We start from the raw sequence: 20,043 nt of genomic DNA, 5'->3' as shown, positions 1-20,043 counted from the left end.
TTTAAAGTTTGCACATAGTTTACTCAGTCAAAACCTGGTGAATATCCCAGCTACTGTGTTCTAAGTGCCAAAGACACTTGCTATACGGCAGACTGGATATCCACCATTTTTGTGATGCCAAACTCTATTTAAAAAAAAAAAAAGAATTAAGAACTAGACCCGAGGATATCGGGTATCAGAGGGCTTTACATGAGCAACAGTTTAGTTACAGATGGACACATTCATTTTTGTTAGGCACGCGGAGGTTTCGTGATTTGCCCAGAGTCACAGGATGTTGAGCGTTGTTGCCGAGACTCGAACTCTGGTCCCCAGTGCTCCGAGGTCGAACGCTCTAGCCGTTAGGCTACACCCTCTCCCCTAAATAAGGCCCTAATCTGCTTCGATGTCTTGGCTTAATGATAGTTGCTTCCCTCTGCCTCTCTGACATTCCTTTGAATTCTCTTAATGTCTGTTAATGATTATGCCGGCACTAGTCCAGTTGAAAAGCTGTTATGTGCATCCTACCAGATACCCCTTATGTGATGAAACAGATGATCTTATGCCTTTAATCCACTGGTACGGACATATGGCCTTTGCAGTATTTTTACATTTGATTTCTGTTATTACTGTTATTACTGTTTACCACCCTGATCTTTTTAAATGTTTCTATGCCGGATTTGTTACTGCTAATTCTGCTGTTTGTTTGCTGCAGCCATGGTTACTATATCTAGGATGCCTTTACATCCAAAAACACCTGGTCAGTTCTTGTTTGGATGCTCACATATAATGGAGATTAAAAATCACTGACGGTTGCATGTCTAGATGTGTAAAAAATATTTCTCCTTACCTGCGCCCTTCAAACTATTGATAATAGCAGTGCTTATTTGTAACAGAAATTCATTTGTTTCAACTTGTATTCCATTGACTGTCACACGAGCCACAAGACCTCTTGAGGTCAAAATACCCCATGTTTCCCTGGCCGAGATAAATCTATTTGAATTCACCGTTGGTGTGGCTTGTGTGATCTGATTGGAGAACATATTTGGAGGTTAATGTTAGCGGGTCACAGAGATACCAGCTTAAGAGCCCGGGTCCTGTAGCAGGGAACCTAATTTACTCAGACTGTTGTAGAAGCTTTATTGACTCTCCTTAGGCAGAACAAATCATCCACACACAGTGGTATTTAAACAAACCCAGGGCATGGAGCTGAGTCTTTTGTCCAGCATGTGTTCTCCTGTTGATTCCTCCCCTCCCATTTTTTTTAAAGATATTTTTTTCTTGATTTTTCTATTTGTAACATCAACTATTAGCAAATTATACGGTAGCATTCAGTGGTATCAGCCTTGTTACATCATTACATTAGCAGTAATTACAACATCACAAATGCTTGTACAGTAGGCACAGCTACCTGTAGGTGTTCTTAAGCTTCACATGCCTAGGCTCATAATGCCTGTCCGAGGCATACAATTATATCATGTAATGAGCAACATTTGAGGAACAATGCTACTCAGATGATCCCTATGAATAATGCGTTAGACAAACTGGGAAACAGGGCTTAAAAAAACAACTTGGGGCTGAGTTGGAGTATCTCATGTGTCTGTTTGCGCATGTGTGTGTGTGCGTGCGTCGCCTATAGCGCCTACACCTGCTGCTCTGTCAGCTGTCTCCTGGCGAAGGCTTGCCCCGGGGGGGTCGTCGTGTGGCTGGTGACGACAGGTCGAGTATTTTTGGGTGACTTGGAGGTACAGGGCATGTGCGTAGCATCACTTAGATGGATCAGGCACCTGTGGAGACTAGTCTGGCTGGTCTGTGCTCTGTTGTAGTGGTGTCAGAATTGCTTCTCAGTTGGCGGATATATGTATTTTCCTAAGACCCATGGTTTCTTCGCGTTAGGTTGCTATACTCTCTGTCCTAGCGCATGCAAGTGTGGTGCGTCCCTATGCATGTATGTGTGGGGGGGTCAGACGACTTACACTTTTTCGTAATGAATCTTTTGGCCGCCACTATGCCTAGGTCTATAAACCTGGAGGTTACCTTAGTGTTTCATGTTCCACCGAATTTATGCAGCAGGTATGTCAGCCAGTCAAAGGGTGTGTCTCTCTCAGTGCAGTTGCGAAGTGCGTCTGCCACCACCCTCCAATATTCACTGAGGCTGCTGCAAATCCAGAGCATGTGCACAAGATCAGCATCTGAGATGGCACATCTAGGACAGGCAGAGTCAGTACGGTGGAAATATCTGTTGATTTTAGGAGGCGTGAAATACTCTCTCTGCTTAATATAATATTGTAGTTGTCTGAATGTCATATTCCTGGGGATCTGTACTGTGCTGACCAGCACTTGCACCCATTTTTTGTCGAGAATTGCTGGCCCAGGTCGTGTTCCCACTTATGTCGAAGGGGGTCTAGACTTATCGCTGCATGTTGTCTCAGTGAGGCTGCGAATCACAGCATAAGGTGCCTACCTTGTCCCATGACATGCAAGTATTGAACAGTGAGATGCATTTGTGGCTCGGTGGTAAGGTCGCCTCATTTCACCACTAGCATAGCTATCCGTGATCTATGCAGGAGGAATTGCCCTGTGGGGAGCCCTTCAGCTTCTATTTGTGTTGCATAAGGAACAAGCGAGTCAACTAAAGTCTGAATTCCTGACTCGTGCCAGTGTTGCAACTCAGCAGCTGCAAATACCGCCTGGCCCCTAGGAGTGCCTTTTAAAGGGAGCACAGGGGCGTAGGGTGTTATGCTTCAGGTTATATACAGACTTCTTCAATAGCATTTGTATGCCACATTCAGCATCAGGGGCTCTGGAGGCCGCGTTTGCGCACAAGGGTGAAAAAGCTTGATGAGCTGGGGTAACGTGCACTTCGGGCGTGCAGTCGCCGTGTCGTCTTGTTGACGGTCTGCCATCCACCTGCGATACACTGTAGTTGTGCTGCCAGATAGTAATGCTCAAAACAGGGTGCTGCGAGGCCCCCCTGTTCCACAGGTAGATATAGCTTCTTTACCACCACCCTGTTTCGACTGGGGCCCCAGATAAAGTCCCTGGCCATCTTCTCTAGAATGGTGAAAAAGGAGGTGGGTAAGAGGGTGCTCCAGAATCGCATCTGGGATCTGGTTGCCGTTAATTCCCTGCCTGAGTTACCGTCAAAGAGATCCAACGGTTGGCAATATACTCGTATACCTAAGTAACGGAATGTGCCCTCGATCCACCGTAACCTCTCGCCATTGAGCACGAGCCCTTGGTTGTGATTCACTTCCCCGAAGGCGTATAGTTTAGTTTCCCGAAGTTTACTTTCAGTCCTGATGTGCTTGCAAATTCTTGGAGGATCTGTGCAAGTCGCTTGGTACATCAGCTGTGTCCCTGAGATGGACCAGTAGGTCATTGGTATACAATAACACTGTGTGCGTGCCATCTCCTAACGGGATGCCATCATGTAGGCGTGTCCTTATTGATTCCACGAGTGGCAACACCGCAAGCGCGAAGAGAAGGGCAGAGTCTACGCACTGGGTCTATGTCTGATATGTATGGTCCCGTTTTTACCCTTACCACCGGATTTGTGTAAAGTAGATGGGTCAGTTTCAGGAAAGTGGGATCTTGCTTGTATTTTTCAAGAGTGGCGAACATGGAGGAGGAGCTTCGCGGGCAACCAAGATGGCCGCGTAAGCTCGGAGCTCCGCGGACCCTCCGATCCTCCGCAATCATCCTGCCTGCAATCCTGATCCACGAGGGTGGATGCTTGTTGCTGATGGTCCACTGAGGCGAGAACCGTTTTCAGATCACGAATCGGTGTTTCCTACGCTGAGCTACGTCGAGTGGGACTCCGTGCCAGTGCAGTGCCATTGTCTCTCCGGACTCCACCACTACACACTGCCGCTCCGCGGAGTGCCTGCCTGCCTTTACCATCAACGAGGTATTTTGGATAGCGGAGCGTTCCTGTGACGGCCTCCTACGGTCCAGCCCGTACAAATCTCCGGCTCATTGGGCTCGGGCTTGCCTGGCATAACCCTTTGTTCTCTCGGACCCAACATGGCGGGCAAAGGGGACCCCGATAAGACATCGAACAGAGGCGTCCGCGGCAAAACACAGCAGCAACAGAACAGAATTGACCGCTATACCCAACTGAAGACGCCGCCTGTTACTGGTCCCTCTGCCAGGAACATCCCGCACTCGGGCTCGCCGGATGGCTCTGAGCCCACCCTAAGCGATATTATGGGGGCCATCACAAGTTTCAGGGCGGACATGCAGCAACAGCATGAGGTCCTTACGCACAAAGTGGACACTATGGCCGTCGACCTGACTCTCATTAGAGCCGACTTGGGTAAAACTAATGATAGAGTCAAGAATCTGGACATCAAGACATCCAGTCTGACGGGAGACGTCTCGGACCTACAAACGGAGGTCCGGAACCTGCAAAGGACTGCGGAGCAATTCTCAAGGCGGCTGGAGGACTTTGAGAGCCGTGCCAGGCGGCAGAACGTTCGCATTGTCGGAGTACCGGAGGGGTCAGAGGAGGCGGCGACGGACCTCCTCGTGGAAGACCTGATCAAGACCCATCTGGCACCGCCTGGCCTTAGCAACTTTTTCTCGGTGGAGCGAGCCCACCGAGTGCCGGGTGGCCCGCCGAAGTCGGGCGTGGCACCCAGACCCATCGTAGCCCGGCTGCTCAATTTCCGAGACAGAGACGCGGTCCTGCAGGCTTCCAGACGGCAGGGACCGCTTAAGTTCCAGAATGCCGACGTCCATTTCTATCCGGACTTTACCAGGACGGTGCAGCGACAGCGCCAGAGCTACGCCGGGGTGAAGCGAAGACTACGGGACCTGGGTCTCAAATATTCCATGATATTCCCCGCCAAGCTCCGGATCGAACACGAGGGCCGTGCCCTCTTCTTTGACTTTGCTGAAAATGTAAGTGACTGGCTGGACACTTTATCACCGCGCCGAGACGCTCAGGATGAACATGAAGGTGGTGCTGCTGGTGGCCCGGACCTATGAGACTTGGCTCTATAGTGGGTGATTCATCAACTGTTATTTCTACCTCACACGACTATCGGATGTTGCTTTATGATACCGTATTAACTTTCCTGTCTGTACATGGAGGGTGGCGGGGGGTGTTCGCGGAGATTCCTCACTCCTCTGGGTGTCTTCTTGTAGAGTAGTTATGGGGCGACAGGCACACTGCTGGTTGGGGGGGCTTTTTAGTAATATGCAGGGGTGCAGGGTGGGGGGTGCAACTATGCAAGTTTTATTGTTCGTTTGTTCTTTCTCTTTCTCTTTCTTAAGGCAATGGAATGTGTTTTTTACTGTAACCTTTATGATTGAGTTGGTTGGAGTCGGGTGGGGCGGGCTGTTGGATGATGGGGGGTAGGAAATTGAAAGTGCTTAGCTGGAATGTCAATGGACTAGGTGACCGAGTTAAGAGAGGGGTGGTAATTCAACTGATAAAGAGACACATGCCTGATGTTGTGCTTCTGCAAGAGACGCACTTGGTAGGGAACTCCTGTAGGGCCCTGAATCGTAAGCGTTACAAAATGGTTGCCCACTCTGGGTTCTCCTCGGGTTCCCCGGGGGGCGGGCATCCTTGTGCGTGCGTCCCTTCCCCTTGAAATAGACGTCACGTTGCTTGATGAAAGGGGACGCTACGCAGCTGTGGCAGGAAGATGGGAGGGGCGATCTTTAGCGCTGCTTTCGATTTATGTTCCCCCAGGCCTCCAATCTAGCACCTTTCAAGACCTTGGTGGCGCCATCTTGTCCCTGCCTTCGGGCTTGCTGATCCTAGGGGGCGATCTCAACTCCGTCTGCTCTGGCACCCTTGATCGCCAGCCGCCGAGGGACCTACGGGGTTCCCAAATGTGGCTGCCGTCCTTCCTTGACTCCATGGGTCTGGTGGATTGTTGGCGGCTACTGCATCCTGCGCTCCGCCAATTTTCGTTCCTTTCCGGTGCCCATGGGAGCCTGTCCCGTATAGATTACGTTCTCACCCTGGCGGCGCATTCGCCTGCCGTGTCCGAGGCCCGCTATCTGGCAAGGGGCGTCTCTGATCACTCTCCGTTGTGGGTCTCGTTCGATTTTGGTATTATCCTGTCCAGCCGTCCGGTGGCGGTGAACCCCTGGTATTTCCGCAACCATAGGACACGTGCGCTCCTGACGAAGGCCATCGCCTTATATTTCACTGAAAATGCGGGCTCTGTTGGCTCGGCGGTCACCCTGTGGGAGGCGTTCAAGACTGTATTGCGGGGTGAAGCCCTAGCTCTCATCGCGGAGGCTAAGCGAGCTCGTGATGCCAACCTTCTGCATGTGGAAGAGGAAGTCTTGGAACTCGAGTCCCGTTTGGGGCCTGAGCCAGACCCTACTCTCCTACACGAACTCTCCCTGAAACAGTCGGAGTACCATGATCTCGCTCAGAATGCTGCCCTGGTTTTGGCCAAGGAGCAGCAGGGCCGCATTTATGACGTCGGTGACAAGGCCGGCAAGTTGCTGGCCTGGTTGGACAGGCGGGAGATGGCAAGCCGGGTGGTTCCGGAGATCCTGGGTGAGGACGGAGTGGCGGTCACAGACCCGAGCGCTATTGCCGAGTCTTTTGCGGACTATTTCCGGGGTGTCTATACAGCCATTTCAGACCGCTCCGAGACCGATTCAGCTGAGTTCCTCTCAGCGATTGACCTCCCCTGTCTTTCTGAGGAGGACCGTGCCGATATGGATCGAGATATAACCGCGGACGAGATTGCTTTGGCGATTCGCGCCTTGCGGTCGGGTAAAGCTACTGGCCCCAATGGCATACCGGTTGAGTTATACAAGATCCGGCCGGATGTGATCTCTCCTTATCTGAGAAAAATGTTCCTCCAGGGCCGTGAAGAGGGAGTCCTTCCCTTAGATCAGCGACTGGCCACCATAGTGGTCATTCACAAGGACGGCAAGCCGCGGGACGTTTGCAGATCCTACCGCCCCATCTCTCTCCTCAACGCGGAGCCCAAGATCCTGGCTAAGCTACTTGCTAATCGGCTGGTCGGTGTTATCAGTGACCTGGTACACCCGGACCAATCAGGTTTTATTCCCCGCCGCAACACTGCCCTCAACCTGAGACAATTGCATGGGGTCATGGCCAGGGCTCACGCTCTGAAGGAACCGGCGGTACTTGCTTCCCTTGATGCCACGATGGCCTTTGATTCCCTGGAGTGGAGCTATTTGTGGGCAGTGCTAGCAAAGCTTGGGTTTGGACCGGGCTTCCTGGGCTGGGTGCAACTTCTTTATGCATGCCCACTGGCTGCTGTCACAGTTAACGGTCGCATGTCTGCTTCTTTTGCGCTTCACCGTGGTACTAGACAGGGTTGCCCCTTGTCTCCGCTCCTGTTTGCCCTGGCTCTGGAGCCACTTGCGGCTATGTTACGCTCACACCCTGACTTGCATGGAATCACCTGGTCCCCGGGCTTTGAAGATAGGGTCTCCCTGTATGCGGACGACATCCTGCTCTACCTTACCTCTCCCTGTAAGTCGCTCATTGTGGCGTGTGACGTGCTCCGGCTGTTCGGGCGCTACTCTGGCCTGGTGATCAACTGGGCCAAATCCTCCCTTTACATTCTTAAGGGTGACACGCCGCGCCTCCCTAGGGGCTGCAACATACAGCTGGCCGGACAAGGCTTCAAGTACCTAGGAATCTATATATCGAGTAATCCTAAGGCGAGGTATGACTGCAACTTACTCCCGCCTCTCCAACGACTGCGGAGGGATGTGGATAGTTGGCGCAGGCTTCCGCTCTCCCTCCTGGGCCGGGCGGCATTGTTCAAAATGATGTCTCTGCCCAGGTTCTTATATGCCTTGCAGAATACCCAGGACCTAGTTCCGGCTCGCTATTTTAGAGAGATCGAGAGCCTGCAGCGTGCCCTGCTTTGGGAGGGTCGGCCCGCGTCGCTGTCCAGAAGCTTACGTTGCCGTGGTATGACGGGGGCATCGCGCTACCAGATGTGCGGAGGTACTACTGGGCCTCTCAACTTACTGCTATTAACCATGGCCTGTATGGCCCGGTGGACAGCCCGGGCTACGCTATGGATAGGTGGCTTTTGCAAGGAGGTAACTATTACCGCGCCCTATATTCCAGATCCTTCGATCGATACCTCACAGGCCCGACCAAGGCGGCGGTCCACATGTGGCGGACGATCACCAAGATACAGGGCTGGCAGGGCAGACTGACGAGACTTACCCCTCTGTATGATTCCGATATCCTAGGCAAGCTCTGGCACACCAAGGGTTTTGACAAATGGGACCTTATAGGTATCTCTAGGGTGGAAGACATGTTAGTTAAGGGGGAGGTCAAGTCATTTCCACATCTACAGGCTGAATACCACCTGGGTGGATCGGAATTCTTCCGTTATGCCCAACTGAGGCACGCGCTAACTGCCGCTAGGCCAGAGGAGGGCGAAATCCCCGAGAGCTCCCCCTTGGAGGACAGAATTTTGGACGGACATATGCCTGATAGCGCCATTTCCCTGTCCTACAAGAAGCTGATCAATGTTAGAGTCGACCTCCTCCAGCGCCTGCGAGAACAGTGGGTAGCCGACGGCCTGGAACTGGACGACGAGGATTGGCAGAGTGCTGTGTCTTCCCCTAAGGAGGTCGCCATTTCCTCGCGTCTGCGGCTGGTACAGTTTAAAATCCTCCACCGGGTGTATGTTACCGGCCCCCGGCTTGTGCGCATGGGCTTCTCACCTGATGGCTTTTGCCGTCATGGCTGCGGAGCCCTAGCTACTTTCATGCATATCTTGTGGGAGTGCCCCGTTATTGCCCCTTACTGGGAGAGAGTACACAGAGTGATGAGGGAGGTGACTGGAGTCGATTTGGCAGCGGAGGCGCGTAGGTGCCTCCTCAATGTCTGGGAGCCGAACGACTACAACACGGCGCAGACTCGTTGGGCTACACTGGGCAACATGGTTGCTAAGAGGGATATAGCGCAGAAATGGGGCACTAGCACGGCCCCCCTGGTGGTGCAATGGAAGGCCAATATGGATTGGTGTATGCTAGGGGAGAAGACGGTGTACGTTGCCAGGGGGAGGCCTCAGACATGGAATAAGGTGTGGGGGGCATGGAATGCTTACAGGGGTGACCTGTGCCTACCTCCGGAGCCTGTTCCCCGTGATGAACACCTGTCACCGTAGCCGAAGACACCAGCTATATTACTCATGTTGTAATTCTCCTGTTCCTTCCTCTCCCCCCTTCTTACATCCTACTTACGTTCTTCTCTAAATTTTTACCTGGCCTCTGACGCCTCCTACTGACTCATACGCATTTCTTTTCTTCCATTGCCTCTCTTCTGCGCCCTTTGGCGCCTCAGTATTGGTTCTTGTTCCTATATAAAATAAAAAACAACCTGCATTGTCCTGATATGAATCGTTTTGCACTCTACTCCTCCTGATACCATGCTGCCTTGCCTCCGGGATGTTAGGCTGAATAGCTGTGTGCTTTGATACAATAAAGGTTTTAAAAAATTAAAAAAAAAAAAAAAAAAAAAGAGTGGCGAACATATAATCCCATTAGAGCAGAGGTCTTCAAACTTTTCGGTGCCGAGAACCCCCTGTCAAAATTTTCAGTCATAAGGACCCCCTCCTGACAAACATTGGAATTATGAGGCAGGTGAGGACCAAATTACACGACAGACTTGACTAAATTGTGTGGGGAGAAAATTTAAATAATGTTATATGATGCTGCATTGTTTTGGGATAGAATTGCTTTATTATTTTGACATGTTTTGCACAAAACCTGGCTCTATGCTCTGAAGGTCACCCCATTTGGCTGGTTCTCCTTCCCCTTTAGTGTGTTTCTCATTTGCCTTCAGGCAACAGATGGCTATTAGCCCTAGGACACCTTTTGGTAACAGGAGCGCACTATAAATGTAAATAATAATAGTAATAGGCAGAAGCAGGAGAGCCACGAAACCCAAACTTCGCGGGGGACCTACACTCACAGGCAGGGCTGGCCTTAGCACTGGTCACACATGGTGCAACAGTCTTTTTTTGGCCCCTCCCCCGTTTCCTCCTCCTCCCTAAATTCCCTCACTACCACTCACCAACAATGCACTTCATCTCTCTATAGCACCTTTCTGACAAACATTTCATTTTTTTATAGCGCTACTCATAGTTTACTCACACTCATTTCTGTGATCTGCATGGTACATATTCTTTGTAGCAGGCACATTAACCTTCTGGACTCTGTGGATGACAAGAGTGCCCATGTGAGTGCACAGTGAGCGATGCAACAGTGCGAGAGTAGGGAAAGAGGAGTGACTGCAGGGTGAGTGAGGTGACCATATGAATTTAGGTGCGGATGTAAGTGCAGAGTGGGATGAATGATTGCATGTATAGTGATGTGCTTGTTTGAGTGAGATTGCAGATTGAGCAGTGAGGGGGACTGGTGGGTGAAGTGTCACATGAGTGCAGGGTAAGAAGTGTGCTTGTGTGACTGCAGGGTGAGGTACAGGGTGAACAGCATAAGTGCATTGTGAGTGCAGAGTGATCGCTGTGAGTGCAGGGTGAATGGTGTGAGTGCATGGTGATCAGTAGGAGTGCATTGTGAGTGCAGGGTGAGTGTGAAAGTGAAGGGCGAGAGGTCTGAATGCAGGGTGTATTCCCAGACACATGAACTAACTCAGCATATATTAACGACGGGGCGTAGGGTTTCAGATATAAGTTAAACTATTGCTATTATGGCATTATTCAGGGACCGAGGGTGGAGTAAATAAATAATGTGCTGATCCTGCAACACACTTCCAGTCCTAGGGTTAGGGTTGCCTGCTCATTTTTTTGATGGCCCAGACGACACAAAAATAAACATTCACCTAAAGCTGTATATTTCAGCACTCGTCTGTGCATACTGTGAACAGCAAATATAAATAGAAGGCACTTTTAATTGTGTTCTAGGGCTGCCTCAATGATCCATGACTGATAAGTAAAGGGGACAAAGACACAACTTTCTGTCAAGTGCTTGCACATAACCACTGCCCAGATAGTCATAGGTTGAGACCACTCAGCTCACAGTGTGAACCATACAGCAAGCCCCCAATCCCCTGCCACAAAGAACTCAAGACAGGAACTGAAGAAGTTCAGCAGGCTCTGCATTGTTTACAGCAGACCCGCAACAAAACTCATGATAGAGGATGTCACAGTTCAGCTCGGTGTGCAGCGCTTGCAGATGCGCCTCTCATGCCCAAAAACCTCCAAGAGTATTCATGGGAAGTTGAGAGTTCAGCTAAATGTGCAGTGCTTGCAGCAGGGGAGTAACACAGGCCCCTGTGGTGCAGGGGGCCCAACCCTTCACGAGGCCCCCATTGAGCCCAAGGCCAAGGAATATCTGTAAGATATGGAAGATGAGGGGTAGAGGGGGGGGCACCATTTTGCCTTACGCCCCTGGCTTGCAGCTGACCCTCCTACCCCTGAGAGAACTCATGAGATGTTGACACATTTCAGCTCTCTCTGCGGTGCTCGCAGCTGCGCACACACATAACTCATTATACTAGAATTGACACAGACTGCTAAAGTTTATTTATTTATTTATCTGTTTTTATATAGCACAGACTTTACCCAAAGGTGTCAGAGCGCTTCACAATAGGAACAGAACTGATACATGAGAACATTACAAGTGAACAAATTACAAAAGCAAACGTTACATTACATGAGGCAAAAGTGATAATCGTGAGCAAACAAAATACAAGAGGTAGCAAACAGTGCATTACAGGAGGAAAAAGTGACATATGTGCAGGTTACAAAAGCGTACAAAGTACAAGTAGAGGTATAGTACTGCAATAAATGGCAGACACTCCAGCACAAGAACAACTGTTACGTAGGCAATGGTGGCACTTGTGCAAGTATCGAAAGCAAACAAAATGTAAGAGGTAGCAAACAGTGTGTTACAAGAGAAAAGTGTCTCTCGCCAGCCCACTGCTATCCTTGGGAGTGGATGACTCTGAACACGGAAGCATATTTTTTGAAGCCGGTCCTGGACCACAACATGCAAATGATCTTTAATGACCTGTAAACAACGTTGGCATGCCGTGCTGTGCTGGAAGACTGCAGACACAGCCCAGTGGAGCCCACTGCAGCTTGAGCTAAGACACACTATGGGGGAGGAGGGGGCCTCGGCAGAAGTGTGACCGGGAATGCGCGACCCTCTTTCCATCACACCACGGCCCCCCTGGGGGTCGCGCCCCACACTTTGAAGACCCCTGCATTAGATGGAAATCAAAGGCTTTTTCGAGATTCAAGTATGGGGTAGCCTGCTCTCGGCCATGCGCATGTTAAGCTGCAACTCGAAAGAAGTGACGTAGATTGAGTGTGGTGTTTCGGAATGGCACAAATAGGTTTTGATCTGTGTGGACCAGGGTGGGAACGCCATGCACCAATCTGTCTGCCAAGATACTTGCTGACAGTTTATAATCGTAGTTGATAGGGCAAGGGTCTAAAGGAGCTCATGTCTGTTGGGTCCCTATCAGGCATGGGCAGCGATATCCAATGAGCCTCGCACAGTGTAGGAGATAGCTGTCCGTTTCTACAGCAACTGCATAGAGGGCGTGTAGTCGCGGCACTGGTGATACACTATACGCCTAATAGTATTCTGCTAGGAGCCCATCGGGTCCCGGAGCCTTCCCTGTGGCCAGGGACGATATTGCTTCCGGAATTTTCCTCCAGTGAGATCGGCTCGCTCAATACCTCATTATGTGCCGGCGTTACTTCAGGTATTCGGTCTAGGAAGGCTGCTAAGGTATGTGAGTCGCAGAACCTTTGGGATTGATGTAGCTGACTGTAGTGTTGTGTCATAGCTGCATGAATATCGCGTTGCGTATGTATTACGTGTCCTGTACTAGTTCACAATGCGCCGATCAGCTTATGAGCATGTTCCTGATGAATTAGCCAGGCCAGAAGTCGGTCCGCCCGATCAGTGGTGGCGTGAGCTCGGGCCGTGTGCGTGGCATAGTGGTTGCAAGGAAGTCGTTCTTGGAGTTCAGTGTGCTATGTGCGCAGCGTCTCTAGGCGATGCACATCTCTTCCTCCTTTTTCCCTGCCTGATTCATATCGCAATAGCTGCATTTCTATTTTGCTTAGGCTAGAGTCTAGCTGCTTACGTGTGCTCCAGGTCACAACCATACAATGACCCCTTGTTGTAACATTGAAGGCTTCCCACTCCACTATTGTGTCCCCTCCTGTGTTTTCATTGACTTCAAAATATTCGAGTAGTGCTGTTCCTAATGTCGAGCGAAATTTTGGGTCCTCTAATGCTGGCGCTTGGAACCTCCATATGGGGGCAGGTGGGCGTCAGGTTCCCAGAGAAGTTGCAGTATTTGGGGATTGTGGTGAAAATGAATCCTGCCTAGATACTCTATCCGTCTGACCAGGGGGAGCAACGGCGGGGATCCTATTATTTGGTCAGGCGTACGTGCAATCTATGCACCGCTGAGTAATGAGTAGACCCGGGTGTCATGGTTAATGGTGTGCCATATGTCTAAAAGTGTCCAGTGTGCTAGCCAGTCAGTGAGGGCCTGTACGTTGGACGCCACTGTAGTTCTGGTCAGGGGCAAAAACGACCTGTCTAATTCTATGTTAAGCACAGAATTGAAGTCCCCTCCAAGGAGCCAGGGAATCCCAACCCATTTAGTTAATATATTTGTAAGGCTGTCTAAGAAGGATGACTGACTGACATTCGGGGCATAGATGGAACCGATAAGTGTCTGTTGGCCGTTAAGTCGCCCACTAACGTGTACCTTCCTTTAGGGTAAATTAGTACATGCTCGCTTATAAACTGGATACCAGCTATCACCCAGATGAGGACACCTCGCGCATGGGCTGAATACCGTGTGCCATACACTTGGCCACTCCATCTGCTTCTCAGTTGTTCTAGCTCTGTGTGGGACATGTGTCTCTCTTGGAGTAACACTACACTGGCAGCCCTGTGCTGCAAGTAGGCATAGATTGAGTATCTACGAGCCAGAGTATGTATACCTCACACATTCCATGTAACTACGTTGACCTGTGTCATGTTACTTCTTTACGCTGGTTAGGGTGTCTCAGGGAGGGAAAGGCGTTGCTACTCGTGATGGTGTGGGTGTACTCCAGCTCAGTAATGGTAGCAACAAGGCATGTGTGTGAACTAAACCGTGCATAACTATCAAGGGTGAGATCCAATTGGATATTCATCCAAACTAAGATGCCCAACTTATGGCAAGAACTGTGTCAATCTGACGTGTGGTATGGGTGCATGTGCTACGCAACAAATTAGGTTTATTACGACCCTCGGTGTCGTGTTTGAATTGCATGTCATCTCAGCCAATCCGTCACATAGGGGAGGCTTGTGCGCCGCAGCTGACCTATATTGCGGTGTTCGGAAAAGACTGCTTGCGGCTGTGTGCAGGGCAACGCTAATTCTTGATTGGAGGAAGGCGTATATGCAAACAACATGCAAATTACTACACAACATTTTGCTAGGCTGGCAGGTACTTGCGTGTGCTGTTTCCTGTAGGGCACATTAGACCACAGAAAGGCATATCCATCTGCTGTTTGCGGCGTGACCTCCGGCAGCTGAAATTCTTCAAGATCGCTGAGCCTGGAGGGGGTGGAGGCGGCGATGTCTGAGAATCTGAACGGGCTCATGTGGCGGTAGGGGTTTTATGCCATAGCTCCCAGCATTGCAGCCATGTGTATGGCCTCCTGTCTCTCCATTTTTCTCTGCTCTGAGTTTGGGACAGTGGAGGCTGTGGCAGTATCTGTTCTAGGCCCACTGCGCCCACCTCAACGACGTCTTCTTCTGTTGGGTTTCCTCAGTGTTTCTTCCTCGTGTGGCCTGGGTCCTGTCCATGTTCCCGATTCCTCCAACCAGTCCCAGACTTCTGTAGGCGAGTTGAAGAGGTTCACCACTCCTTTAGCAACCACTCGTAGTCTGGCAGGGAATAGCAGTGAGTATTTGAGGTCAAGTACATGTAGTTGTCGCTTCACTGCAGTGTATGCGCTTCTGCGCCGTTGCACTTGTGCCGTGTAATCCGGAAATATCATGAATTGGTTGTTGCCTATCTGAATGTCTGCCAACTTGCACGTCTCTCGTAGGATCATTTCTTTGTAGTTTAGAGATTTAAACAGGAATGAGTGTGGGCGGGCTCCCGGCGGGGGTTTCTGCGCAGGGACTCTGTACACTCTCTCAACTACAAAGTGGGGCACAGTGGGTAGCAGTGAACTGATCCAGTGCTCAGTGAATTCTTCAGGTTTGTGCCTTTCATTGCCCTCCGGCAGGCCCACAACGCTGACATTATTTTGGCGTGAGTGCCCATCTGCATCCTCCACCTTGTCTTCCAACTCATGCACGCGGTCTATGAAGTCCTGTGGGGCTGTGGTGTGACTTTGCATTATGGGATTCAGTTCCGTGAGTCTTTGCTCCTGCAGGCGTACTTTTCCCCTCAGCTTATGGTGATCGGCCTGCAGCAAGCTGAAATCTGAGGCGACTTTATACATTTTTAACTCCAGCAAAGAGCGGGTTTGGTCTAGTGTAGTTCCAATCTTCTCTACCACTGCGTATGTGCATTAGCAGGTAAGTAGCTATTCGGGGAGACGCGATTGTCACTTCTTGTGTGTTCACTGCCCTTTAGTTGCCGTCTCGTCTCACACTCCCGCGACTTGGGCCCGGATCGACCCCCGTGCCCTGAGCAGTGATGGCCTTCGCAGAGCACTTGCTTCCTTGCAGTTCTGTTGCAGGTTTGCCCGCCTTTGTGTAGGTGTTTCAGCTCACTGCCTCTTGATTCCTCTTGCGTTTCAGGACACGTGAGGTGAGCTTCGATCTATGTGCTCACACACCTCTCTCTGGTCCACAGTTGAGGCCTAAACCAACATCTGTATCCAGAATAGGGCAGGTCTGTGAAATTCTCTATTGCCCCTGCAGTGTTACTACAGGGTTACTTGTTTTCCAGAAGTCTACAAAATATCGCCCATTTCAGGGTAACTCGGGAGAGTCGCACGTATCACCTTCACTTGACTGCGGCCTAGGCCCGACGCGGCCCCTGGGCCCGGCGCAGGGCGAGCCTGTGCTTTTCTGGCTTTCCAAAATGGCAGCTCTTTACTTGTGTGCACATATCTCTTCCTCCGGGTGGAGGTGCCGCAATTCTCCCGTTCAGGTGAGTACCCCCTACTGTAGTAGGGAGGGTGCTTTGCCACTCAGTAGCGATATCACTGTCCTCCCTGCCATGCCATGCACGCTTCATAAGAGGCCAGGGTAGTTGCGCATGTCACTCCCATGTGGCTATAGCCTAGGCCCGATATGGCCCCAGGGCAGGGCAACTTTGCGCATCCCTGCCGTTTACAGCGCTTCGCAGTCTCCCACAACCTTCGCACTCTGACCTGGTCACTCACATTCAGTGAGGCGAGATGAGGGGAGTGCGGGGGCCCCTCTCACGGGGAGAGGTCGCTGGCTATGTGCCTGATTTAGCACTCTCTACTGGTCCCAATAGAGCGCTACAGCACTTAGCGCTTACTTGCGTCGCCTCACGTTGCTTTCTCTTCAGTTATGGGGGTGTAGGGCCAGTGCAATGGAGACGTCACTCTGCCGCTTCGGCCTGTCTTTGCAGTCCTCCTTCACAGGGCAAGTAGGGGAAAGTCAGCCCCCGGGTCTAGTATATAGCGGACTCGAGCCCCTTTGGCGCTTTGTGGCAAGTTGTAGCGGCACTCCTGCAGTTTAAGCTTGCGCGCGGCCACCCCCGACCCCCGCACCACGGCCCAGGCGCTAGCACCCCGTGGGATGAGATGGGGGAGGGGCGGGGAGAAGCCGCTCTCCTTATGTCTATGCCGACGCCCTCTGCTGCCGCTGGAGAGGTGTTACACCGTTCAGCGCCGCCATGCGCTGTCTTCTCTTTCCATGCGGGTCCAGCCAGAGCTAGAGGGGCACGGGGCCGCTGAAGCAGGAGAGGTGCTTCAACGTGGAGCTCACTTACACTTCGAGCGCCCGGCTAACGGTCAGCCGCCGCTCTGTTTCTCTACAGTTTTCCAACTGTTTGTGGCATGGGGGGTTACCTAAGCCTTTGTGGTGACTACTCGTGCGCTGGAGGCACACCGCATCTCGGCAACTTCGCGTGGCGTGAGCCTACATCCCCACGCCGCATCCGTAGGCTCTGGTGCTTCGCCTCGCACAAGTGTCTCACTGTCAGGCCCTGAATGGCCTGCAACTGTGGCTTCTTGCTCTTCTTCAACTCCTTTCTGATCGCGACAGTGGGCCACCGAGGTCCAGATTCGTTCCTGTACTGAGGCTGCGTTAGGATGGCGGCATATACTGGTATTAATGAGGATAATTGAGGGTTCGTAGACTGAGTGCTATCAGTCGTTCGTCGTTCTGTAACTTTTTTTAAAGTGAATAATCATCAAAAGCTACAGGTAAGTGAACTATGGAGCTTTTTGGCCGGTGTAATTGAATTTCGAGTCTCCAGCGACTTTTCAATTGAAGGAGTTTATTCTGTTAAGTTTTGTAGCGCAGCAAAAATTCGGCAGTCTGCATTCGGATTAGTATGATACTTTTGATGATTATTCACTTTAAACAAAAGTTACAGAACGACGATCTATTTAACATATACGTATCAATTGTATTCTATAATTCATGAATCTTTGGAAACACCATTCAGGGGTCAACTGTTAAATTTATGATAGTCCTGAAGATGGTCTCATGGACAAATGCATAGAGACCGAAACGTCAACACTTACTCTCTCTTCTGGAAAATAATGTACAATGAGAAAAAGTGTTCACAATAGTGACATAGAAGGATTATACAATTGTATTTATTTTCCTCTTGTTACATTGTTTGTATAACTGTGTACTACCCTTGATAAATTTCAAAAGATAAAACTTTTTTCTATATACATACTCGTGTTTTGAATATTTATTGTTTTGTGATTGGTTCATTGGTTCTTACGTCCACACAAGGAATACAAAATGTTCTTAGATAAAAGACATCTGAATAATATCTCTTTGGCGAGTTTATCAATAATTCTTGCAGTTAAAAATATATATCAAAAGCAATAGAACAGAGTATTCTAAATAAATCCCTTGATTGAGACAAAGTCAAAAGTTCAGGCTGACTGCGATGGAGTGTGGGCCGGATACAGGGACCAAGTTAGGCCAGCTGAACAAGAGTACCTTAAAGCCTGATTGTGGAACGTTGCACGATCCATTGTTGAGGATGTGTCACACAGCGGTCATTCCATGGAGCTGTGAGGCTGCAATTCAAGGTCTTGTGTCGTCATTGAGGATGCCGTAGACGAGGGGCTTACGATATGAAGTCTGCACTGCAGGTGGTTCATGCACCAGCCGGTTCTGAAGACGTTGTAGGGCTTCGATACAGAATTCCGCGAGTATGCCATCAAAGAGGGGTTGTGATACGAAGACCTGTGTTGATGAGGCTAAAATGCAAAGTCCTGTGTTGGAGATGCATTGCGCAGCAGCGGCTCCAAGGAGACTGCTGGCTTCGATGTGAAGTCTTGCATTGGAGGTGCGTCGCTCTATGTTGGTTTTGCTTGCAGGATCACAGCTGGGCTAGCAGAGCACCTTCAGGTCCAACTCCAAGGGTCGAGGACAGGGGTGGTACCACTTGTGGGACAAGACTCACAGTAGGCTGTGTCAAGGTGCTGGGTTGAAGGTGGTTCGATCCTGTTCTGTCCATGTGGCTTGTGATCAGGAACTCAGTCAGCTGGCCCTTGGAGTCATTCTGGTGGTCCATCACTCAGGTAGTAGTGCAGTAGGGTAATAGAGTAGAAGTCCTTCTTTCAGAGCAGCACAGAAGTCCTTCTGAGTCTTCCACAGATCCAAAGGTGGGTCTAACTAGTCAATATTTATACCTGGTGCCCACTTTGAAGTAGGAGAAGTTTCTGGAGGGGTTCCACCCCCAGAGGTGCTTGGAATTTCCCGCTTCCTTGCCCTGACCCCAGATTGTCTGGGGTCACAATAGAGTAGTGTCAAAAACAGTAAATCAGTGTGTTCAGGTAGAGCCAGTGTGGTAGGTGTCAGCTCCTCCCTGTCATCAAGTCAGACATGGCTCATCATGACAACATCTGTGGCTCTTTGTTTTACCGCCTGGGACCAATACACAACTGCCAGCTACACCTAGTCATGTGATCCAGTGAACAGGCTGCAGGCACCAAATGGTTGAGAAAATGTAAATGTCAACATTCTAAAAATGGCATTTTCAGAATTCTTACTTGAAATCCAACTTTACCATTAAAGAGGGCTTCAAATTGCAATTCTTTAGGCACAGAACTGGACATTCCCACTTGCCCCCAATTGAAAGTTATCACTTATTAAATGTGATAAGTTAACCTATTGTTTTCCTATGGCAGAGGTAGTCTGTACAAGTAAATTAAATGTTCCAATTGGGTGTAAGCCAGTGTAACTTGTTTAAAGAAGAGAGCACAGGCATTTTAGCACTGGTTCGCAGCGGTAAAGTGTACAGAATCCAAAAGCCAGCAAAAACAAAGTCCGTGAAAACAGGAGGCTGGAAGGCAAAAAAATAGGAGAAAACCAAGCCAAGGATGTCAAGTACAACATGTGTCTCTCCCACCCCACCCAGCTGAAAGCAGGGAGAACTACCCATCCTCATGGGAGTTCTCATCACTAAGGCAGAAGAACCTAGAGAGATCATTAGCATTTGCTTGGTCAGGTCCCGGGCATTGTTCCACCGTAAATCCATTCCCTGTAGGCAGATGGACCACCTCAACAGTTTGGGATTCCCAATCCCCCTCTGCATTAGCTATCTGAGGGGTCTGTGGTTTGAACCCGGATGTGGGCTCTAAACAGGTATGGTCCCAACTTCATCAGTGCCCAGACCACTGCAAATGCTTGCCTTCCTATTAAATTCCACCTCTGTACCCTGGGAAGTAACTCTAGCTAATGAAGGCTACTGTTTAAGGGGATTGACATGCAGGACCCATAGAAGGTTCCTTAGGGTCTTGAGGTCCACCAAGTATGTAACATCACCCTGTTCACTGGATCACTTTATAGGGCCCAGACCATTTGTGTGTAGAACGCTGAGCTCCACATGCTTCATCACCCACACTTTTTGGCCATGTTCAA

At 50.2% G+C, this 20,043-nt stretch overlaps 1 protein-coding gene across 1 annotated transcript in view; it reads left to right on the top strand.

The window, feature by feature from the left end:
- Positions 1-20,043, top strand: part of ANKRD16 (ankyrin repeat domain 16) — a 355,029-nt gene that overhangs the window by 33,172 nt on the left and 301,814 nt on the right. The window lies entirely within an intron of this gene.

This window comes from Lissotriton vulgaris, chromosome 1_1 (genome assembly GCF_964263255.1).
Source record: "Lissotriton vulgaris chromosome 1_1, aLisVul1.2, whole genome shotgun sequence".
In the NCBI taxonomy this organism is placed as follows: Eukaryota; Metazoa; Chordata; class Amphibia; order Caudata; family Salamandridae; genus Lissotriton; species Lissotriton vulgaris.
This window is presented reverse-complemented; position numbering and strand designations above follow the sequence as displayed.